Raw genomic sequence first — 8386 nt, 5'->3', positions numbered from 1 at the left:
TATTGCGAGAGAGAAAGCACATATTTAGGAAATGTTCATTTGAAATGATCTCTATTGAGAACGAGCCCGGCCGTGGGACAGGTATTCCAGTGCAAAGAGCTGTCCATGACCGAGTGTTGCAGACTGGCACATTGCAACATCCAAGACTATGTGCTGTGGGACGGCATTAAAGCTTGGGGAAGCCACCATGGAGTCTCAATATAAAAGGGACAGTCTAAGGCCCTAGTGCAGCGAGAGGCTGGAACCTGTGTAAAACCCCTCGGGCTGTTTGCACCAGAGAATGTTTGATGTGTAATGTAAATACTGTAAATATAACCTGTGCAGGCAGGGATAGTGAGATACCTCATGTACTTTATTGAAAGAAACTGATCTGTATTGTACCTTATGTAATATTAAAATTGAACTGCTTTGCAATGTAATTACACAAATTTTATGAATAAATTACATATTGTGCAAAAGAAAGCAGCTTTCCTGTCAATACGCATCTTGTCTCAGGGCACAACTTTCCTGTGATCTTGTCACGCCCAACTTCGCTCTATATCTTCTGACACACACACTTTACAGTCTGTCATTTCCAAAAACAAGCATTCTAAAATCAAAAGACCTTTTGTTTATTTCTCCTTTCTTTTCATTTCTCCTCTATTCTTCTCAATCACTCCCTTCAACAGTCCTATTCAGATCAAGGTGGAATGTGAATAGTGTCACAACTCACCTCTGACACTATTATTACCCTTCTCTTCTCTTGTCTTATTCAATGTGAATGTTTTATTCACCAGTCTGTTGCTGTTTTACACTCTTGCCATACCATCTGGTATTGCATCCATCTGAATTCTGTGCTTTCATGGCCTTACATATCTTTTCCTCTTCCGAATGATTTGTTTGCTTCAGTTCCATTCAACCAGGCTGGACCACAGGGAAGCTCAGAACAAAGAACAAAGAACAGTGCAGCACAGGAACAGGCCATTTGGCCCTCCAAGCCTGCGCTGATCTTGATGCCTGCCTAAGCTAACACCTTCTGCACTTCCGGGGCCCATATCCCTCTATTCCCTTCCTATTCATGTATTTGTCAAGATGTCTCTTAAACGTCGCTATCGTATCTGCTTCCACCACCTCCCCTGGCAGCAAGTTCCATGCACTCACCACCCTCTGTGCAAAAAACTTGCCTCGCACATCCCCTCTAAACTTTGCCCCTCGCACCTTAAACCTATGTCCCCTAGTAACTGACTCTTCCACCCTGGGAAAAAGCTTCTGACTATCCACTCTGTCCATGCCGCTCATAACTTTGTAAACCTCTATCATGTCGCCCCTTCACCTCCGTCGATCCAGTGAAAACAATCCGAGTTTTTCAAACCTCTCCTCATAGCTAATGCCCTCCAGACCAGGCAACATCCTGGTAAACCTCCTCTGTACCCTCTCCAAAGCCTCTATGTCCTTCTGGTAGTGTGGCGCCCAGAATTGCACGCAATATTCTAAGTGTGGCCTAACTAAAGTTCTGTACAGCTGCAACATGACCTGCCAATTTTTATACTCTATGCCCCGACCGATGAAGGCAAGCATGCCGTATGCCTTCTTGACTACCTTATCCACCTGCGTTGCCACTTTCAGTGACCTTTGCCTTGGACGGGTCCACGTCGATCCATTACATTCAGAATCACCTCCTTGAAATAACTCCATAGTACAACGACAGTAACCACACATAATCTGCTTCAAATACTCCTGCACATTTTATCTGTTCTGACTGTCAACACCTCCAGCTCTTTTGTTTAAGTGGAACCCATCAGGTTTGTTTAGGCTCCTTCTATTCTGAAAGCTGCAGCACTGGTTCAGGGAATTCAGCCCTGTTTCTCTACTCTAAAGGCTCAGCCATGCTTGAACTGCGTGGTATTTCGCTTTTATTGCAACGTTACAAGACCTCCAATCCTCTGGAAAACGATGGTCAGACCTTCCACTCTTTCTTCCCTGGCTTCTTTCAACAGCCTGGGGTACATTTCATCTGGTCCTGGTGATTTATCCACATTCAAGGATGCTCATTCCATTAAGACTTCCTCTCTCCTTAAGTTGTCACGTCCAATACTTCACACTCCTCCTCCTTCATAACAATATCTGCATCACCCTCTCATTTGAGAAGACAGTAATGTATTCATTAAGGATATTGGCAACATCTTCCACCCCGATACAAAGGTTACATTTTTGATCTTTTCTGTGCCCTGCTGTTTGCTCAGTTGCCTCTTACTCGAATGTTTTGATGCAACATCTTTGGGTCCATTGTTATTTTGTTTGTCTCTGTTCTTTCCTGCTCTTTCTTTGTTCTTCACCGCTGCTCCCAAACGCCTCCAGTGCAGTCAAAACGCAACGTGTCAGAAGTGGGATTTGAACCCACGCCTCCAATGGAGACTGCGACCTAAACGCAGCGCCTTAGACCGCTCGGCCATCCTGACCGCCTGCCAGGTATTATCAATGCTAAGGAAATTATTCATTCTTTGTGAAAGTATTTGTGAGATTGTGGAAATGTCTGGAAGAGGAAAGACCAGCGGGAAAGCTCGGGCCAAGGCCAAGTCTCACTCCTCCCGGGCTGGACTGCAGTTCCCGGTGGGCCGTGTTCATAGGCTCCTGAGAAAGGGCAACTATGCTGAGCGTGTGGGTGCCGGAGACCCGGTCTATCTGGCTGCTGTGCTCGAGGATCTGACCGCTGAAATCCTCGAGCTGGCCGGCAACGCGGCCCGGGACAACAAGAAGACCCGCATCATCCCCAGACACCTGCAACTGCCCGTCCGCAACGACGAGGAGCTCAACAAGCTGCTGGGAGGGGTGACCATCGCTCAGGGCGGGGTGCTGCCTAATATCCAGGCCTTGCTGCTGCCCAAGAAAACCAGCGCTCAGAGCTCCCAGAAAAAGTAAAGCGGCCAAAATGTCATCTAATAACCCAATGGCTCTTTTCAGAGCCACCCACAGTCTCTGTGAAAGGGCTGGTTACTGTCAGGAGGGAGTCAGTGATGGAGTTATTGTCACAGTGGATTGACCTGTTTCACATCTGTCCAGCTGTGTTTTCAGTTCCCTCTCTGGATTTCGCTCTGTTTCTCTGCTCACACATCTCCCCCTCCAGTTAAGTGAAGAAGTGAACTACAGGGTATCAGAATCAACAATTTAATAAATCCCGCTGCCTTCGATTTGATAAATCCCGAGATTATCCCGGTACATTAACGGGAACTGGTTCGGAGCTGATGAATTAATTTAATAATGGAAGTGTCCGGGTTAATTCTCTGTTTTTTATTTGGACAGTTTGAATTGTGTTTTTTTTTTCTCTCTCTGGTGATCTGAGCGCCGCTTCTCAATGAGAATCTGCTCCCGGAACAGAGTAAATGCAGGAAGAAAGAGGCCATTCTCGGGCTGTGTGTTTCTCTCCTAACCTGATCTGTTTAGACCGCACTGTTCCCAGAGGACGGAATCAGTGAGAGTTGTGCACACACAGGAGCTGAGTCCATTGCAGCGCTTTAATATGTGCCTTCCCCCCGGCCCTCCCTCTTCTCCGGACACAAAGTTGTTTGTTCCCCCGGCGGCGGGGTAGAGTCGGGGATTCTCTCCCCGCAGTGTCAGTGTCTGCAGCCCCGGGGAACTGGCGGTTTCAGTCAGAGTGACCGAGCTACCTGACAGGACTCTCCCCCTGCATTTGTGAACTGAGACTACACCGAACACATCTCCAGTTAGAGTGAGGGCCGGACATCCTTCTGTTTTATTACAGAGAGTGGGGAAAGGGCTGGGTGGAGGGGATGTCAGCGAGTCACCAGGGATCCTGGATTTACTCCAAATCATTTCCATGTGGAATCTGCAGGCGGGGCCGGGCCAGGGATCATTTGATCAGGGGATCAGCTCTTTCCTGAGAGATGTGGGTGGCTCTGAGAAGAGCCTTTGTGTTCAGATGTTTACAAGTTTCCCGCCCTCTTTCACTTCTTTCCAGACCCTGCTTTCTGAGCCTTCGCTGCTTTCGGCTTGACCTTGCTCTTCCATGTCTGCACTTTCTTCAGCGCCTTTCCGCCCGCCGCACTCTTGCCTTTTTTGACCTTCTTCGCAGCAGACATTTTCTGAAGCGCTGCTTTCTTCACCGCCTTATTTGGCGTTGCCGCCGCCTTGCTACTCGTTTTCTTGGCTGTTCCTTTCTTTGTTGTCACTTTCTTGGCTGCTGGTTTCTTCACCAATGATTTCTTGTCTGCTGGTTTCTAACGAAGGATTCCTTGTCTGCTGGTTTCTTCACTAAAGATTTCTTGGCTGCTGATTTCTTCACTAAAGATTTCTTGTCTACTGGTGTCTTCACTAAAGATTTCTTAGCTGCTGGTTTCTTCACTAAAGATTTCTTGTCTACTGGTGTCTTCACTAAAGATTTCTTAGCTGCTGGTTTCTTCACTAAAGATTTCTTGTCTGCTAGTTTCTTCATGAAAGATTTCTTGTCTGCTTGTTTCTTCATGAAAGAGTTCTTGTCTGCTGATTTCTTCACTAAAGATTTCTTGTCTGCTGGTTTCTTCACGAAAGATTTCTTGTCTGCTAGTTTCTTCATGAAAGATTTCTTGTCTGCTGATTTCTTCACTAAAGATTTCTTGTCTGCTGGTTTCTTCATGAAAGATTTCTTGTCTTCTAGTTTCTTCATGAAAGATTTCTTGTCTGCTGATTTCTTCACTAAAGATTTCTTGTCTGCTGGTTTCTTCATGAAAGATTTCTTGTCTGCTGGTTTCTTCATGAAAGATTTCTTGTCTGCTAGTTTCTTCATGAAAGATTTCTTGTCTGCTAGTTTCTTCATGAAAGATTTCTTGTCTGCTGATTTCTTCACTAAAGATTTCTTGTCTGCTGGTTTCTTCACTAAAGATTTCTTGTCTGCTAGTTTCTTCATGAAAGGTTTCTTGTCTGCAGGTTCTTCATGAAAGATTTCTTGTCTGCTGGTTTCTTCACTAAAGATTTCTTGTCTGCTGGTTTCTTCATGAAAGATTTCTTGTCTACTGGTGTCTTCACTAAAGATTTCTTGGCTGCTGGTTTCTTCATGAAAGATTTCTTGTCTGCTAGTTTCTTCACTAAAGATTTCTTGTCTGCTGGTTTCTTCATGAAAGATTTCTTGTCTGCTAGTTTCTTCATGAAAGATTTCTTGTCTGCTGATTTCTTCACTAAAGATTTCTTAGCTGCTGGTTTCATCACTAAAGATTTCTTGTCTGCTAGTTTCTTCATGAAAGATTTCTTGTCTGCTATTTTCTTCATGAAAGATTTCTTGTCTGCTGATTTCTTCACTAAAGATTTCTTGTCTGCTGATTTCTTCACTAAAGATTTCTTGTCTGCTGGTTTCTTCATGAAAGATTTCTTGTCTACTGGTTTCTTCATGAAAGATTTCTTGTCTGCTGGTTTCTTTATGAAAGATTTCTTGTCTACTGGTGTCTTCACTAAAGATTTCTTGGCTGCTGATTTCTTCACTAAAGATTTCTTGTCTACTGGTGTCTTCACTAAAGATTTCTTGGCTGCTGGTTTCTTCACTTAAGATTTCTTGTCTGCTGGTTTCTTCATGAAAGATTTCTTGTCTGCTAGTTTCTTCATGAATGATTTCTTGTCTGCTGGTGTCTTCGCTAAAGATTTCTTGGTTGCTGGTTTCTTCACTAAAGATTTCTTGTCTGCTGGTTTCTTCACTAAAGATATCTTGTCTGCTGGTTTCTTCACTAAAGATTTCTTAGCTGCTGGTTTCTTCACTAAAGATATCTTGTCTGCTGGTTTCTTCACTAAAGATTTCTTGTCTGCTGGTTTCTTCACTAAAGATTTCTTGTCTGCTAGTTTCTTCACCGTCTTTCCCACTTTTCCCTGGGTTTTCCTTCTTGCTGATTTTGAAGTAGCCGGAGGCTCCCTGTCCCTTGCTCTGCACCAGGGAGCCTTTGTTCACATTCCTCTTGATACTTTGCTTGATCTGGGTCCTGAGCTTCTCCACATCGACAGCGCTGCTACCCAGAGCCTTCTTTATGGCGGCCAGGGACATCCCCTTGCGATCGCTGAAAGCCGGCACAATCTTGAGGATCTGTTCGCCCAACGGGAGACCGGCTGGCTTGTTCCGGGGAGCCGCCTTCTTCTTCTTGGGGGTCTTGACTTGGGCGGCGGCGGCGGCTGGAGGAGCCGTTTGGGCGGCTGCACTATCGGTCATGTCCGGGACTCTGCACAAATTCTCTCTGTCAATGTGAACTGGGTCAGAAATGAAGCCGGTGATGGTGGCACAGAGCAACTTAAAGGCAGATAGAGGACGGGGCGGAGACAAGCTGCTGTCAGCTCCCGGCTTCTGCTGTCTCTCTGTGTTTCTCTCTCCTCACAAACTCTCCAATTCCATTGAAATTCAGAGACTCCAGACTTCCAGACTAGATCTTTCCTGTCTCTCACTCCAGTATGTTTGCTGTTGAAAAGCTTTCACTCGGATTGAGGACTCCATTTTCCATTTCACCTGGTTTTATTGCTGCACTGACCGCCCTCTCTCACCCCTCGCTGACATGTTCTCTATTTTTCAACTGAAATCTTGAAGTAAAAAAAAAAATGATCCCAAATTCCCACTTTGGGGCTGAGCAGGGAGCAGGGCGGTTCTTTGACTGGAAAATCATTTGATTTTACACAAGAATGACTCTGAAATCCGGCGATGAGAGCGGACCCACAAACACAGTGGCTTTAGACTAACCCGCCCTCCCCTTTAATACAATCTCTCTTCCACAATATTCACATCTGCATATTCACAGGACAAACTGTTCCCTGAATGTAGAGTTCCCAGGATAGGTTTTCCCCTCCGCTCGGTCTGTGCTGTGGATTCTCGGGGGTGAGTTGTATTTTCTCAGCTCAGTCAGTGTTAAACAGTCTGGGGCCGGCGCTCCGAATATTGTCTGTTAACCAGAGTCCGCTACAAGAGCCAATCACAGTTGTGACTTTTTTTATTCGTTCATGGGATTTGGGTGTGAGTCCAGAACCAGGGGTCATAATCTAAGGATACGGGGTAAACCTTTCAGGTTGTCCTTTCTCTCTCTGCCCCTCTCTCTCTGCCGACACCCACCCCCGGTCTCCTCTCTCCCTCTTACTCTCCTCTCTCTCTCTCCCTCTCTCTGACAGTTGCAGAGAGCGAGAACTCTCAGCTTTATGGTTAGTCTTTTTTTTTAAATCGCAGCCGTCAGTTTCACAGCTGAAAGGTGCTTTGAGCAGAGACAGCACTTCAGAAACTCGGACAAGCTCGGGTTTTTCTGGAGGGCTTTTAAATGAAATCAGAACTGCCGGAAAGCTCCGAACTTGTCCGAGGTTCTGAAACGTTGTCTCTGCTCTCAGGACCTGTCAGCTGTGAAACTGACGGCTGCGATTTGATTGAAAGTCAGACTGGTCTGGAAGAAGAAGCCAATGGGAAATTTCTCATCCCTGAAATTATCAGTCACGGACCAAACTGCTTTAACGTGGACACTGATGTCCATGTACAGACATGTTGCCAACCCCTGTTCTTCACACAGACTTACCAATCAACGCCAACAAATAATTTGACTTTTTTATTGAAGACTGACAATACTATATACAATTTACAGGAGAGGATCACAGGCACATCTTACCGGGGATCATCCCATCTCCTACTCTGTCACATACTGTATGACATCACTTCCTGAAGTGATGATGCACACACCAATTACCAATTCCTTGAAACAAAGAGTAGGCATAAATGGGCCATTTTCTCATTGGCAGGATGTGACTGGTGGAGTGCCACAAGGATCAGTGCTTGGGGTTCAATTATTTACTATCTATATTAATGACATGGAGGAGGGGGCAGAGTGTAATATATCCAAATTTGCTGATGATACAAAAATAGGTAGGGCATGTTGTCATGAAGACATAAGGAATCTGCAAGGGGATATAGATAGGTTGAGTGAGTGGGCAAAAACTTGTCAGATGTAGTTTAATGTAGGAAAGTTTGAGGTCATACACTTTGGTAGGAAGAATCAAAATGCAGACTATTATTTAAATAGACAGATACTCCAGAAAAGAGGGATCTGGGTGTTCTTGTGATTGAAACACAAAAAGTTAGCATGCAGGTGCAGCAAGTAATTAAGAGGGCAAATGGAATTTTGGCCTTTATTGCTAGGGGGTTGGAGTTTAAAAATAGGGAAGTCTTGTTAAAGCTGTACAGGGTGTTGGTGAGGCCACACCTGGAGTACTGTGGACAGTTTTGGTCCCTGTATTTAAGAAAGGATATATTGGCATTGGATACAGTCAAAAGAGATTCACTCGGCTGATTCCTGGGAGAAAGGGGTTGACTTATCAAGAATGGCTAACAAGTTAGGCCTTTATACATTAAAGTTTAGAAGAATAAGGGTGATCTTATTGAAATGTATAAGATTCTGAGGGGGCTTGACAGGGT

General features: G+C 45.0%; 1 non-coding gene across 1 annotated transcript; it reads right to left on the bottom strand.

Moving 5' to 3' along the window:
• Nucleotides 1-2355: 2355 nt before the first annotated feature.
• Nucleotides 2356-2438, bottom strand: trnal-uag (transfer RNA leucine (anticodon UAG)). The gene has a single exon. It is a non-coding gene; the product is annotated as a tRNA-Leu (tRNA).
• Between the last annotated feature and the right edge of the window lie 5948 nt (nucleotides 2439-8386).

The sequence above is a fragment of the Heterodontus francisci genome, unplaced genomic scaffold, assembly GCF_036365525.1.
Source record: "Heterodontus francisci isolate sHetFra1 unplaced genomic scaffold, sHetFra1.hap1 HAP1_SCAFFOLD_937, whole genome shotgun sequence".
In the NCBI taxonomy this organism is placed as follows: Eukaryota; Metazoa; Chordata; class Chondrichthyes; order Heterodontiformes; family Heterodontidae; genus Heterodontus; species Heterodontus francisci.
Note: the sequence above shows the minus strand (reverse complement) of the source record. Positions and strands in the feature narration are given on the sequence as shown.